Raw genomic sequence first — 15692 nt, 5'->3', positions numbered from 1 at the left:
ATATATCATGATATTCGTTTACTTTCAATTTATAAAAATAGAGATGGGGTTTCGCCATGTTGCCCAGGCTGGTCTTGAATTCCTGGGCTCAAGGCACCTGCCCACCTCAGCCTCCCAAAATGCTGGGATTATAGGTGTGAGCCACCATGCCTGGCCACATCATTATATTTTCAAATGGTTTCTTGTTTTATTTATTTTTCTTTTAAATGTAATCTGACAGCGTCTTTTAATTAATGTGTGTTGGACCATTTACATTTAATATGATTGATAATGACTGGATTTAGGTTTCCTATTTTATTATTTGTTTTCTGATTATCTCTTTTTTGGGGCGTTTCTTCTGTTTCTTTTTTCTGCCTACTTTTGGATTAATTGACTATTTTTTAGGGTTTTATTAAATGGCTTTTGGTCATATCTGGGCTATCTTTTTGCTGTAGGAATTACAAAATATACACCTAACCTAGCTACTTAGAGTTAGCCTTTTACCTCTAAATACAACGTCAAAGTATTGCAACCATATAGGTTTCTTTATTCTAGTCCCCCTCCCTTATAATTGTATATATGTGTGTGTATGTGTGTATATATCTATATACACTTTCAATGTATCTAGGTATATAGATATGTATCTATACTTTCAATGTATATCTACATGCATACATTGTATATGTATGTAGACATATATCCACATACATTGAAAGATATATCTCTACATACATATACAATGCATGTATGATACCTTTGGCCACTACATCCTTCTTAAATTTCCTGTTGCCACTCATGACCCAATTTCCTTGACCAGTTATTCCTCCTTCAAACATCCCTCTTACATGTGATAGTCCTCAGCATTTAGTTTCCTCAACTTTCCCCTAATTATCAGTTGACTCAATTACCACCAAAATATCAATGACTTCTAGATCCATTTTCCTACCTAGACCTCTCTTCTAAACTCCAGTTATGTATTTCCAACTGCCTATGTTGTCCCCGATAAACTCCACATTGTAGGAAATAAAAAGAAAGGAGTTACAAAAGTTAGGTTCAAAGCAAAATTTAAAAACTCCTAAATGAGACAAAGATTTAGTGATGATAAAGGCTGTGGTCCACAATGAAGATATAAAAGTAATGAACCTTTCTGTAAAACATGTGTGTGATAGAGCCAGTCCCCAGCTTTAAGCCTTTCAGCGATTCAAGTAACTGCAGAACATCTTTAAAGTACTGAGAGAAATGTCAATCCAGAATTCTATATCCAGCAAAAATACCCTTCAACAATTAAGGCAAAAAGAAAAAAAAGCCATTTCAGATGAAGAAAATCTAAGAGAATGTGTTGTCAGAAGTTCTGCTCTAAAATAAATGTATAAGCAGGTCTTTAGGCCAAAGGAAAATTATACCAGTGGTAATACTAGAACTTCAGAGATAAAGAAAGAGCAGCAGAAATGGTATCTGGGAAAATTTTAAAACACAAATGGTTGTTTCTCCTCTTACGCTCTTTAAAATATGTATAGTGGTTGAAAGCACAAGTTAAAACACTGGTGAGACTTCCAATGTATGTAGATATAGATAGATAGATAGATACGTATATCTATATACATGTAGAGGTAATAATGGTAGCTATTTTATGGAGCTGATCTGAGGATAAAATAAGATAATGCACTGTAAAGTGCTTAGCACAATGTCTGGCAAATAGCACTCTATAGGCCAGGCATGGTGGCTCACACCTGTAATCCCAGCACTTTGGGAGGCCTAGGTGGATGGATCACTTGAGGTCAGGAATTTGAGACCAGCCTGGCCAACATGGTGAGACCCCATCTCTACTAAAAATATAAAAATTAGCCAGGTGTGGTGGTGGGCTCCTGTAATCCCAGCTACTTGGGAGTGAGGCAGGCAAGTGGCTTGAACCTAGGAGGTGGAGGTTGCAGTGAGCCAAGATTGTGCCACTGCACTCCAGCCTGGGCGACAGAGTGACTCTGTCTCAAAAAAAAGAAAGCACCTGTAAAAGCTAGCTGGTGATTTTTATATTATTACTGACACAGAAGATAGGGATTGGGGGCAAATGGAATGTACTCAAAGAGCACAGCCTTGTTCAGTAATAACGTTAATACCAGATTGGGACACTATTCCACATCAAAAGGTGAATCCTTGTAACATTTGACAAGTAAGTTTCATAATTTTTAAAAGATTTCAATGCATCACAGATTATTTCTTCTTGATATGCCATTCATGGTTTATAGATGTGTAATAGCAGATTAAATAATTAGATTTTATTAGTTCTGGAGTATTAACTTCTGCTGGAAATGAACTTCCCCCTTCCCTATACCAATATTGAGTGAGGCCTCTTTTCTCAGATACCAATTAGAAACAAGGGGACAATGTTACACTTTTTCCTTCTAGAAACATACATTATATAGAGAGTTGTCTTTTGAAGTCTAGAAGTCTGAAAACACTGTAATTTTTTTTTAAGAATTAATACAATAAATGTATGGGTCAACTCCGAAAAATCTACAATGGTTTCTGGGATTTAATCTTGGCATGACTTTACCTCTGCACCTCTGCCCTCGGCGGGTACTTTTGTTTATGGGTGTCATTGGTTGAACAAATATTGTTTTAGTTACTACAATAACTGAAACATGATCTGTGCTCTAAGGGAGTCAACAAATGAGCCAGGGGGGCATGAGTAATTGCCTGTAATATAATCGTGCTCACGCTGTCATGGAGGACCGTACAGTGTCAGAAGCACAGCGCCAGGAGGCACAGCAAAGGGTAGTAGAGGTGACATTTGAGCCCGGCCTTGAAAACCGTCTAGGATTTCTCAGAATTTCAGCAAAGTAAGGTAATTTCTGTCTAAAATATGTAGGCAAACTTTTTATTAAAAATATGAGAAATTAATTAAATAACAGATTATGACCACAATGCAGATTTAAAACCCAAGGCATGATGAGTGCCGTTGACCAGTTCATCCAAACAGTTCAGAGAAGAGAACATCCATGTAGATCCTTCTTGTGTTACAGAATACAAAGGAACAGAAAATTTTGCCTCAGTAACTGCCAGGTCATTCTAATTAAAGTACCTATACATTGTAATATAATTCCTCCATTAAGGTAATAACCGATCAGGTGGTCCAGAGTCTGTGTCATTCAGTCAAGAAATTCACTCCCTTAACCTGGGGCTGTGCTGGAAATTCATTGACAAATTTTGGTCTTTGGTTCTCCGTTTTTCTTCAGAATTCATGCAGACCACTTGACTTCCTTAGCATTTTCTTTTGTAGGCATATATTAATGTCTGTGGTTAAGCTTCGGCTTCCGTTTGCATCAATCCTGTTGTAATCATGCCTCCTGAGGCATCTTTTTGCTTCCCTTGCATGAGTTTCCAAAATCCTGCTTTCCACTTGGTAAGGGGAGTATCCATTTTCTTGAACGCAGTGGTTTTCAAACTTGCCTGCACATCAGAATTATTTGGGGAGAAGGATAAAAATACAGACTACTGAGCTTCACCTGGGATTCTGTAAATTTGGGTTGCATTTGAGATGACTTTTAACAATTTACCAGATGATTTTTGCTGCACCTCCACTTCAGTTTTAGGAAGGACTGTTTCAAGGCAGCTTTTCAAACTTTCATGACCATAGAAATCACCTGAAGATTGTGAGAAACTGCAGATCCTAATTTAGGAGGCCTGGGTTTAGGCCTGAGATTCTGAATTTCTCTCAAATGTGACAATATCAATCCCTTGTTGAGTAGCAAGGTTGTTTCTTGTTTTCTTCTTTTGTTTCCAGGATCTTCATGACATTCAATGAGTAGCAAAATTTGAAGATAACTTCTGGAATTTCATCTAATGTGTACTCATCTGGATCTTAGGGGAAATAACCTATCAGGTTATAGGGAAGGAGGACCTTTAATAACCAAGCTAAATGTGTGGGCTGTTTACCTCTCCCTCTTATGCAAAGGTATCCCTTGCACACACTGAAAACTGCATAGACCAAAAGCATTATAGCTCTAGTTTGCCTTGAAGGAAGTTGTATTGTCTGTAGAGCATGTGGGCCATTTTCTGCCAATAAAATGTTCAAATGTTCTCTCTCTCCGAAGCTTTGTTCACTGTGTCTGGTGGAATTTTGGTTCTCAGGGAGTAGATGATACCTAGCCATGCTTCTAATGTGAAGTGTCTACCAGCCCATGGTCTCTATTTTGGATTTGAACTTACTTCGACCCCCTACCTGATGCCTTACCATTTAATCATATTGTGATTGAACATTTTTGTGTCCACATTTTTCATTTCTTATGTTATTATTCCTTAGTTCTTATCTGTAAGATCATAAAGTCCTTTGAACCAAACACAGTTGATATTTCATACATACGTTAAAAACTGAGCTGTGAGACCGGACATGGTGACCCACGCCTGAAATCTCAGCAATTTGGGAGGCCAAGACAGAAGGATCACTTCAAGCTAGGAGTTCGAGACCAGCCTGGGCAACAAAGCAGGACCATGTCTCTAAAAAAGAGAATTAGCCGGGCACAGGGGAGTAGTCCCTGCTACTCTGGAGGCTGAGGCAGGAAGATCACTTGAGCCCAGGAATTCCAGGCTGCAGTGAGCTATGATAGTGCCACTGCACTTCAGCCTGGGTGACAGAGTGAGACCCAGTCTCCAAAAAACAAAAAAACAAAACAAAACAAAAAAAACGAAGCATATGATGAGGAAACTTCCAGGAAAATGCTCTTATTTTCTGCTTTTAGAAACCAAAAGAATGTCTCATTGTGGGGTGCTACCATTATATTCAGGAAGTTTTAGAATGAAAAAGATTCTGAATTGATACTTGCTAACTTTATTTCAGAAAGTGGTAAAATAGCTGTGGAGTGCAGACCCAGTGAAGAGATTGTAGATGTCAGATGGGAAGAACTACACAGTTTAATTCAAGTATGTGGAGATAAAAACTCAAAGGTAACATGGCTGGGCGCAGTGGCTCACACCTGTAATGCCAGTGCTTTGGGAGGCCAAGGCGGGTGGATCACCTAAGGTTGGGAGTTCAAGACCAGCCTGACCAACATGGGGGAAATGGTGGTACATGCATCCCAGCTACTCTGGAGGCTGAGGCAGGAGAATCGCTTGAACCAAGGAGGTGGAGGTTGTGGTGAGCCAAGATCATGCCATTGCACTCCAGCCTGGGCGACAAGAGCGAAACTCCATCTCAAAAAACAAACAAAACAAAACTCAAGGGTCGGATAACATAGCCAGTGTAACCATAATTCAAAACAAGCAGCAGAATTTGGAGGATAATTTGTTTCATTCTCAGGAAAATGTGAAACTCTGAAACTGCTTTTTGAGTGCAGGGTATTTCTGGAGCTTTTCCTAAAGTCTTGACCCTTGGCTCTGACCCCTTATTTGAAGTTTGGAGAGCAAAACTGAGTCCTCTATGGAGAGTCTAGCTCAAACTCCACTGAATCATGAAGTGACAGTTCAACCTCCAGGTGAGGATCAAGCTCATTATAATTTGCCCAATATTACAGTCAAACCTGCAGATGTGGAGGTTACCATGACTTCAGAGCCTAAAAATGAGACAGAATCTACCCAAGCCCAGCAGGAGGCCCCAATTCAGCCTCCAGAGGAGGTGGAACCTTCTTCTACAGCCCTGACGACTACAGCTCCTCCTCCAGAACACCCTGAGGTGACACTTCCACCTTCAGACAAGGGTCAGGCTCAGCATTCACACCTGACTGAAGCCACAGTTCAACCTCTGGACCTGGAGCTTAGCATAACTACAGAGCCTACTACAGAGGTTAAACCGTCTCCAACCTCGGAGGAAACCTCAGCTCAGCCTCCAGACCCGGGGCTTGCCATAACTCCAGAACCCACTACAGAGATTGGACATTCCACAGCCCTGGAGAAGACTAGAGCTCCTCATCCAGACCAGGTTCAGACTCTGCATCGAAGCCTGACTGAAGTCACAGGTCCACCTACAAAGTTAGAATCTTCTCAGGATTCATTGGTGCAGTCTGAAACTGCACCAGAGGAACAGAAGGCCTCCACAAGCACCAACATATATGAGCTCTGCACCTGCGGAGATGAGACTCTGTCATGTGTTGGTCTCAGCTCAAAGCAGAGGCTCCGCCAAGTGCCTGTGCCAGAGCCCGACACCTACAATGGCATCTTCACCACCTTGTAAGAATCACCTTTCCTCAATCATCCTCTGTGTCTTGCCTGACATGGCAGCCTTTTCCTGGAGGCCTTCCTGGGCCTTCTTTATCTCCCCAAGCCATACTGACAAGTGACTTTCCGCTTTCACCTTTGCTTGTCAATTCTCCCTTCTCCTCATTCTCCTTTAATGTTAGACCCATTCTCCAGTCTTTTACTTTTTCTCCAGTCTTTTACTCTTACTCGTTTTCTTATCCATTCTTATTTACCCCATCACATCATTGCTTAACCGCTGCTCTGCTCCTATTTTCGCTTCACCCTCTTTTTTTTTTTTTTTTTTTTTGAGACAGAGTTTTGCTCTTGTTGCACAGGCTGGAGTGCAATGGCACGGTCTTGGCTCACCGCAACCTCCATCTCCCGGGTTCAAGTGATTCTCCTGCCTCAGCCTCCTGAGTTGCTGAGATTACAGGCATGCGCCACCACACCTGGCTAATTTTTTGTGTTTTTAGTAGAGACGGGGTTTCTCCATGTTGGTCAGGCTGGTCTTGAACTCCTGACCTCAGGCGATCCACCCACTTTAGCCTCCCAAAGTGCTGGGATTACAGGCGTGAGCCACCGCGCCTGACCCGCTTCACCTTCTTTACAGCAGCCTGTCACTCTCCCGATCTCAGTGATGATGCTCTAAGTGGTTAAGAATTGATTCTGGAGCCAGGCTGCCTGGGTTTGAACCCAGGTCTGTTTATTAGCTTGGTGATCCAGAGCAAGTTATTCTGCTCTGTGACTCAATTTCCTCCTTTTAAACTGGGGATTATGCTAGTTACCATTTCATAGGATTGTTGTGAAATTTGGGTGAGTGAATATATGAAACATTTCATCAGTGCCTAGCATATGTAGGAGTGTTGGCTGTTAACATGATTACTCTGTCCTTTAGTTATGTCCAGAACTCATCTTTGTCCCTGGCTTTTTATATGTAGCACTCATTTTGTGTCAAACCCAGGACCAAGTATGCTATTGTCTGCAGAACATGAAAATGATAGGAGGGAAGAAAGAGAATAGGCATGAAAAGGGCAGTGTATATAATTAATTCCTAAAAGATAATGCATACCATCAGTGCTAGAATTTACCAGAATCTGTGGTCCTTGAGGTGTGGAGATCAGGGAAAGCTACATGGATAAGCTAAAAGTTTACTTGGGTCTTAAAGGGTACACAATGAGGTATGGAAAGCCATCGAAAGTTTCCAAGCAAGAGAGATTAAATGATTAAAACAGGAAGATTATTTTATTTTATTTTATTTTTTTGCTTTATGTTCAAGTATAGACATGCAAAGGATTATTTCAGAATCCATATGTAGAGTACCCAAAAGGAAAAGCTTATTTTAGGGAGACAAAATAGAAAGGTCTAGCAAAATGTAGGAGTAAACTGTGAAGGGGCTAAATCAGATCAGTTGTAATAAGAGTGGAAAGAAAAAGCCTAGGATGTTTCAACAGAGGGCAAAGCTTTGGTGTTACCTGGCATAGGGTTTCTTTCTACTTATTTATCGATAAAGATAAGCTTATGCCCATTTTTCTGTTGAATTATTGGCCATTTTTGTGTTGATTTGTAGGAGTTTGTTTAGACACATAAGTGCTTTTGGATAAAATACTTACATTCAAAGTAATTAACTGGCATCGTCTGTCCAAGAAATGGGACGGATAGGAAGTTAAGCTTCCGGGAGATGTCTCATCATTTGTGCCAGTGGCCCCGTATTATTTCTTGATGAATTGTGCAAACTGGGAAGCTGATAGCTCTGGAAATGAGAAAGCAGGTGTTATTTTCTGTTTCTGAATATCCCCGACAAGGTTGCCATGATTCTTTTATTTATCCTGTTCATTCTTTGCCTGCCTATTCAAGGATATAAACTGTCTTTCTTCACAGAAATTTCCAAGGAAACTATATTTCATACATTGATGGAAATGTATGGAAAGCATACAGATGAACTGAGAAACTGTGAGTATATTCTCTCCAAATATGACAAAAAACTAAGTGCATTGTAAGATCCTTCTTTGTCCAGAATTTTGAGGTCCATACCTCTGAGAAAAGATATTTCCCCTCCATACCCCAAATCAGCCTCTGTGGATTGCAATCCTATGGTTATTTTAAAATTAAATTTGGTAGGCTCTCTCTAAAATAAGAAGCAATTTAAATGTATTTTTTATCATACAAATAATACATGGTTATATTCTTTTTTTTCCTCGTTTTTTTTTTTTCAGAGACAGGGTCTTACTTTGTCCCCTGGGCTGGAGTGCAGTGGCATAATCACATCTCACTGCAGCCTTCACCTCCCAGGCACAAGTGATCCTCCCATCTCAGCCTCCTAAGCAGCTGGGACCACAGGTGCATGCCACCGCGCCCACCTAATTTTGTATTTTTTGTAGAGACGGGCTCTTCCTATGCTGCTTAGGCTGGTCTTGAGCTCCTGGGCTCAAGTGATCCTCCCACCTTGGCCTCCTAAAGTGCTCATATTATAGGCATGAGCCACCACCCCCAGCCCATGATTCTATTTTTAATGTATAAAAATGCAATAACAGGTATAACAAAAACCCTCCTTGTGCTCTACTCCCTCATCCCTGAGGTAATGCTACTGTGTGTTTAGTATACATGCGTCCAGACTTTTCCCCATTTACCTATATACATATTTACATAAAGCAAAATAGATTTGTTGTGTGGTTTTTAAAATCTTTTTTCTTTTCATAAAGGGTAACATCTTGCAACTTGATTCTTTCACTTCATGGTATCACGTATATGATATTCTTTCACTTCATAATTTCCTTCCTAGGACTTAGAGGGTCACCCCATTCATTTAAACTCCTGCATAATCCATAGTATGGATGCATCATAGTTTATTTAATAATTTCCCCATTGATGAATGTTGAGCTTATGCTTCGTGGGCAAGTATTCCTGTAGCATAGATATCTAGAAATGGAAGAGTTGGGGTGAAGACTATGTAGATATAAAATTTTAATTGTCCTCAAAAATGTTGTGCCAACTGACTCTATCGTCAGCAGAATATGACAGCATTCATTTCCCCACACCTTTTCACTGTTGGGTATTTGCCAACTTTTTGTTGAATTTATGGATGAATAAAAGGGATTCCATCCAAATTTGAATTTTTCTGATCACTCATGAATTTAATTAAACATCTTTATATGTTTATTGAACATTTGTGTTTCTTCTCTGAGTTTTCTATCCTTTGTTCATTTTCCTGTTGAATTGTTTTATCGTTTTCTTCCTGATTTATAGAAGGAATTAGTTGAGACACATAAATGATTTTGGAAAAAATGCTTACATTCAAAGTAACATTTTTCACAACAGTTTGTGTCACATCATTAGTTTGACTTATATAGACAAGACATACATGAGTTCCAAATTAAAAATCAAACACATGCCAGTTGCAGTGGCTCACAGCTGTATCCCCAGCACCTCGGGAGGTCGAGGCAGGTGGATCACCTGAAGTCGGGAGTTTGAGACCAGCCTGGCCAATATGGTGAAACCCCATCTCTACTGAAAATACAAAAATTAGCCAGGCATGGTGGTGGGTGCCTATAATCCCATCTACTTGGGAAGCTGAGGCAGGAGAATTGCTTTATTTATTTTTTGAGACGGAATTTTGTTCTTGTTGCCCAGGCTGGAGTTCAATGGTGCGATCTTGGCTCACTGCAAGTTCCACCTCCCGGGTTCAAGGGATTCTCCTGCCTCAGCCTCCTGGGTAGCTGGAATTACAGGTGCCCGCCACCATGCCCAGCTAATTTTTCTATTTTTAGTAGAGATAAGAGTTTCACCATGTTGGACAGGCTGGTCTCGAACTCATGACCTCAGGTGATTCATGTGCCTTGGCTTTCCAGAATGCTGGGATTACAGGCATGAGCCACCACGCCAGGCCAGGACTACATTTTAAAAGCAAGAAAATCATTACAAAAGTCAGGGTAGTGGTTACCTATTAGGGTTAGAGAGAGGAATATGATTGGAAAGGGGCACACTGGGGCTTCTGGGATGCTAGCAATAATCTTTTGTAACAATGTTTACATGGGTATCTGCTTTATAATTATTAAACTGAATATTTGGCCAGGTGAGGTGGCTCATGTCTGCAATCCCAACACTTTGGGAGGCAGAGACAGGAGGATCACTTGAGCCAGGAGTCTGAGACCAGTGTGGATAACAGAATGGACCCTGTCTCAGAAATTAAATTAAATTAAATTACATTAAATATAAACAACATTTATGTTATTTGCACTTTACGCACATTGTAGTTCTCAAATTTTTTTGATGGGGGAAAAAAGTTGAATGGCTTCACTTGCAGCCCTGACATGGTCCCATGTGGGGCTTTTGCAATAAGGTTTGGGGAAAGAGAGGAGGAAATGGAGGTTCTGCTGATCTTGGTGCCACCCAGAGTTGGATTCTGAAAGGTATATTATGATCTAGAGAGGAGTCATTAAAGATACAATTTGGTGGGAAGAGTGGAGCAGTGTGCTTGTGTGTGTGTGCTTGCTTGTGTGTGTGTGCTTGTGTTTGTGTGCTTGCTTGTGTGTGTGCATGTGTGTGTGCTTGCATGTGTGTGTGTGCTTGCATGTGTGTGTGTGCTTGCAAGTGTGTGTGCGTGCTTGCCTGTGTGTGTGTGCTTGCCTATGTGTGTGTGTGCTTGCCTGTGTGTGTGCTTCTGTGTGTGTCTGTGCTTGCATATGTGTGAGTGCTTGCAAGTGTGTGTGTGCGCTTGCCTGTGTGTGTGTGGTGGTGGTGGTGGAGAGGGATGGACACAAAAAGGAAAATGGAAGAAAAGGTTTGAACGAAAGCAGAGCAGATCCCACCATCTTGAAATGACCATGACCCAGCTTTCCTCCACATGCAGGAGATAGTCCTGTGTAGCAAATAGTTGTAGTTTGCATTTTAACCTAGAAATAACTTTTTCATTTTCCAGAATTCTCAGTGAAAATTATTTGACTGAATTACATAAGGATCCATTTGAAGGCCTGCTATCCTTCCAGTATTTGTAAGTTAGTTAATCATATTTTTGAGTTTTTAGTCATATTATCTTTAAAATGAATAAGAGGGTCAAATTAGATAATGTCTAAGATTTCTTCCAGCAATAAAATTCTGCAATTCTGTAAGTTTGTATAGGGTCTCAGCCCATCTCTAGCATTAGCTACATCCTATGCATTTTCAGTTTTTAAATTGTATAGACAAAATACAGACAGAAAAAATTTCACATGGTAAGAAGATCTGAGCAGTGACTGACACCCATATGAACCTTGTTTTATAAGGGTTTACATACCATCTTCTTCTATTCAATCTACAGCCAGTAGATCAAATCTAACCTAAGGTCTATTTTTTAATAGCCCATTAAGTTAAGAATGGTTTTTGCATTTCTAAAGGACTGTGAAAGAAAAAAGAAAGAGAAATATGCGAGAGAGATCATATGTGGCCCACAGAGCCTTAAAATATTTACTGTCTGACCTTCAGAAAAAAAGATTTGAAAAAATTGGTTTAGTAGGATGAAAGGAATTAAAGTTAACTTCAGATTGTTGCCTAAAGGAGAAGAAAATATAGACCACCTACATTCATTTGAACATCATTAATCCAGAATTTTTTGGTAATTTAATCGCATTAAATTGACATTTAAATATTTGAAATCAGCTGAATTATAGAAATATTATCAAGAATATTAAGCTACCAAGAGAATAGACTAGTATTAAGGATTTCATTTCAGGAATTGTTATATTAAAACAGATGTTTAAAATGATGGTTAAGTGGTAGAGCTAGAAATGTTTACAGTAAGAAGCATATCAGAAATGCCCCTAACTCTTCACTCATTACACAGTAACTATCTCCCCAGCCCTGTTACCAAGAAAGGGATACCTGCATAGTATTTCTGTCTGTTTAGAGACAAGAAGATACTATGTTCAATTGCTATGAAAGCTTGATTCTTATCCTCTGTCCACAGAGGTGTGTATGTCATTAATCCTTATTAGTGATGCTCTTTTGCGGACAGATTCTTTCAAATGTGAAAGGCTTAAGGAAAGTGGGTGTAAAGACCCTCAAGTGGATGCCAAAGTGCTACAGAGGCCATGAAGTAATAAAACTACATTTGCTTTAAAATAATCATTTTCCTACTACTCACTCCCCCAGCTATTTATTTATTTATTTATTTATTTATTTTTATTTATTTATTTTGAGACGGAATCTTGCTCTGTCACCCAGGCTGGAGTGCTGTGGTGCGATCTCGGCTCACCGCAAGCTCTGCCTCCCTGGTTCACTCCATTCTCCTGCCTCAGCCTCCCGAGTAGCTGCAACTACAGGCACACACTGCCACGCCCAGCTAATTTATTGTATTTTTAGTAGAGACGGGGTTTCACCCTGTTAGCCAGGATCTCAATATCCTGACCTTGTAATCCACCCGCCTCAGCCTCCCAAAGTGCTGGGATTACAGGCATGAGCCACTGCACCCGGCCAGCTATTCATTTGTTTTACAAATATTTTAATTTACTTTATTTCCATGTGTCAGTTTTAAACATGGTGGGCAATGCAGATGATCAAGACCTAGTCCATGCTTTCAAGGAGTTTATGCTCAGAAAAAATGGGATGAACAATAACTACATTAAGAAGAAGAAATGGATGTGGGCACTAGGAGGGATAAATTGTTTCTGAAGCATAGAAGAGGGGAAAATGACTTCAGTTTGGACCCAGGAAGCTGTTACTAGAACAATCCCATTTGAATAGGACTTTGAAGGGCCATTGTGTAGCATCGGACAGACACCTTGGGGACAATATTCTAAACTTGCAAAAGGGAAATGGGAGAAGGGCAAAACACAGGAAAGTATTCGAGGAATGCCATGAGTACCTGTAGATTACAAGGAGGGAGAGTAGGAAATTGGAGCCAGATCTTCTAGGGCTTTGAATGCCAAGCTGAGGAGCCATCATGGGGAACCATGTTATCACAGCAGTGCTGTAAGATGGATCTGCATCACAGTCATTGAGAGGGCACGTTAGAACTCAGTTCTGGACTCCGCCCTCATAGTTATTGATTCAGTTGGTCTAGAGTGGGACCAAGAATTTGCATCCTCAATAATTTCCCAGGAGGTGCTGGTCTTTGCAAGCCACTTCTGGAGAGTTTATATGATGACTGTGTGGAGGATAGTTTAGGAAGGGAGAGACTAGAGATGGAGACATCAGCCAGACAACATGACACCATCCAGGTAAAGAGGGAGGGAAAAGCCCCATCTCTGTATAACTGAAGAAATTGCTTTCATGAAATATTAAAGCAATATAAAACCAAAAATGAATTTCTATTAATATGATAGAAATTAATTGTATTAATATGATTTGAATATTAGTTCAAAGTTACGTATTAAGTAAAGGGGTAACTTCCTTTCAAATGCTGTTGAAAGGATGTCTTTTATTTCTTCTGATACTGAACTGGCTTAGGAAAACAAAGCTAAACTAGGAAGGTGTATAAATGTGAGGCTATTCATTTTAATATTAGAAACTATATATAGAGATAAAAGCTTTGAGCTCATAATCTAGGATTTGATGAGACTACAAAAGGGCATCTAATCAAGTCTACTGCTCTCAGGAAAAATTAATTCCAAAGTCTATTAAGTTGTATATTTTATTTATTAAAAGTATGAAAGTGAGACTCTAGGAGAGGTACAGGCAGGGTTAGGAGCTCTGGAAAGTTCAAATACAGGTCCAAATGTTTAGAGTCGAGATGAAAAATGTGTGTTCAATATTATTCTAAACTCTTGCTATTATTCATACCAGTCAACACTGATAACTTATCAAGGCAATATTTTCCTTTTATTTTTCCTAGAGATTTATCCTGTAATAAAATACGATATATTGAAAGACATACATTTGAATCACTACCATTTTTGCAGTATATGTAAGTTACAAATATAACTTTATTACATTTGGAATTTTTATAAAACTTAATTATAAACCTCTTTGCTATTCATTTTGAAATATGATTAAAATTTGACCAGTAGAAAGGTACTAAAATTCTATAGCAAGTCCTTTTTGTCTCTAGCAAAGATTAGTGTAAGAATTATTACACAGATCATAGTGAATCATCAGAGAGCAGTGGTTCTCAACTGGTGTGATTTTGTACTCAGGTGACATTTGGTAATGTCCAGAGACACTTTTGCTTGACAAAACTGTGGTTGTGCTCCTGGCATCTGGTGGGCAGAGGCCAGAGATGCTGCTAAACCTCCTGCAGAGTATAAGACAAACCCCCACGGCAAAGAGTTATATAGTCCAAAATGTCGATGGTACTGAAGTTGTGAAATCCTGTTCTAGAGAAATGAAGATCACTTAACACAGGTATTTACTGAGCGTTCACTGTTTTGTAGCTAATGTATCACATGTGCAATATTAAAGTATAAATCATAAGCCAGTATCTTCCACAGTGAGATTGCCTTAGTGCACAGAGAAAGGATTGAGGTGATGTTCCATCCTATGTAAATTAGACTCACAGCAAATGATAAATGTTCTGAAATAATTTTTTTTTCCTTTGGCTTATGTCTTTTTTTGTAGAAATCTGGGCTGCAATTTAATTACACAACTGAGCCTTGGAACATTTCAGGCCTGGCACGGAATGCAGTTTTTACACAACTTGTAAGTGAAATAGAAGATGAATACGTGTAAACAACTATTTTGTATAAAAACTCATACAATTACTGGTTAGCTGGGTATAAGCCCATTATGAACTCTGAAAAGTGTGTCTTAAGATCCATTCATTTTTCTCAAATGGGGAAACTAAGGTACAAAGTGGCCAAGAGACTTACACAGCTTATATATGACCTGCTCTGCTTATCCTAGTTCTGACCTATGGCATGGGCAAGAAAAGGCATCAAACAAGTGACCCTCAAATTAGCCTTGTTGCTGGGCGGGTGGCTCAGGCCTGTAATCCCAGAACTTTAGGAGCTGAGGGGGGCGGATCACCTGAGGTCAGGAGTTCAACACCAGCTTGGCCAACATAGTGAATCCCCATCCCTACTGAAAATACAAAAAAATTAGCTGGGCGTAGTGGTGCAGTTTTTTGCTCCCTGGAGGACTTTGTGTTAAGCTTTCTTCCTTGCAGCTAAATGTTGCAGACATTTAAGCAGTTTGAAACTCTGCATATGAGCAGGAATCAAAGTTAAATCCAAAGTGTAGGGCTGGACATAGTGGCTTATGCCTATAATCCCAGCACCTTGGGAGGATCACTTGAGGTCAGGAGTTTGAGACCAGCCTGGCCAACATGGCGAAACCCCGTCTCTACTAACGATAGAAAAATTAGCAGGTCGTGGTGGCAGGCGCCTGTGATCCCAGCTATCGGGAGGCTGAGGGTCGAGAATGGCTTGAACTCCGGAGGTGGAAGTTGCAGTGAGCCGAGATTGTGCCACTGCACTCCAACCTCCCCTCCAGGCTGGTCTCGAACTCCTGTGACCTCAGGTGATCTGCCCACCGTAGCCTCCCAAAGTGCTGGGATTACAGGCTTGAGCCACCGCACCCGGCCTTGTGGATTTTTTTTTTTAGAGACTACAGGTGTAAGCCATTGTGCCTGGCTTTTT

General features: G+C 40.1%; 1 protein-coding gene across 5 annotated transcripts in view; it reads left to right on the top strand.

Annotated features, from left to right (window-relative positions):
- The window catches only part of LOC103785028 (polycomb protein SUZ12), a 115981-nt gene that overhangs the window by 76094 nt on the left and 24195 nt on the right, over positions 1 to 15692 (top strand). For 4 of the 5 annotated variants that reach the window (XM_063599130.1, XM_063599128.1, XM_063599129.1 and 1 more), the window contains 4 exons: positions 8026 to 8097; positions 11063 to 11134; positions 13952 to 14023; positions 14674 to 14754. The gene's annotated coding sequence lies outside the window, so the exon portion shown is untranslated. The remainder of the gene's footprint in view (positions 1 to 8025; positions 8098 to 11062; positions 11135 to 13951; positions 14024 to 14673; positions 14755 to 15692) is intronic. The other variant, XM_034943240.3, reaches the window with a different exon arrangement.

Source organism: Pan paniscus, chromosome 19 (assembly GCF_029289425.2).
Source record: "Pan paniscus chromosome 19, NHGRI_mPanPan1-v2.0_pri, whole genome shotgun sequence".
NCBI classification, from domain to species: Eukaryota; Metazoa; Chordata; class Mammalia; order Primates; family Hominidae; genus Pan; species Pan paniscus.
The sequence above is the reverse complement of the archived record's forward strand: the minus strand, read 5'-3'. Positions and strand labels throughout refer to the sequence as shown.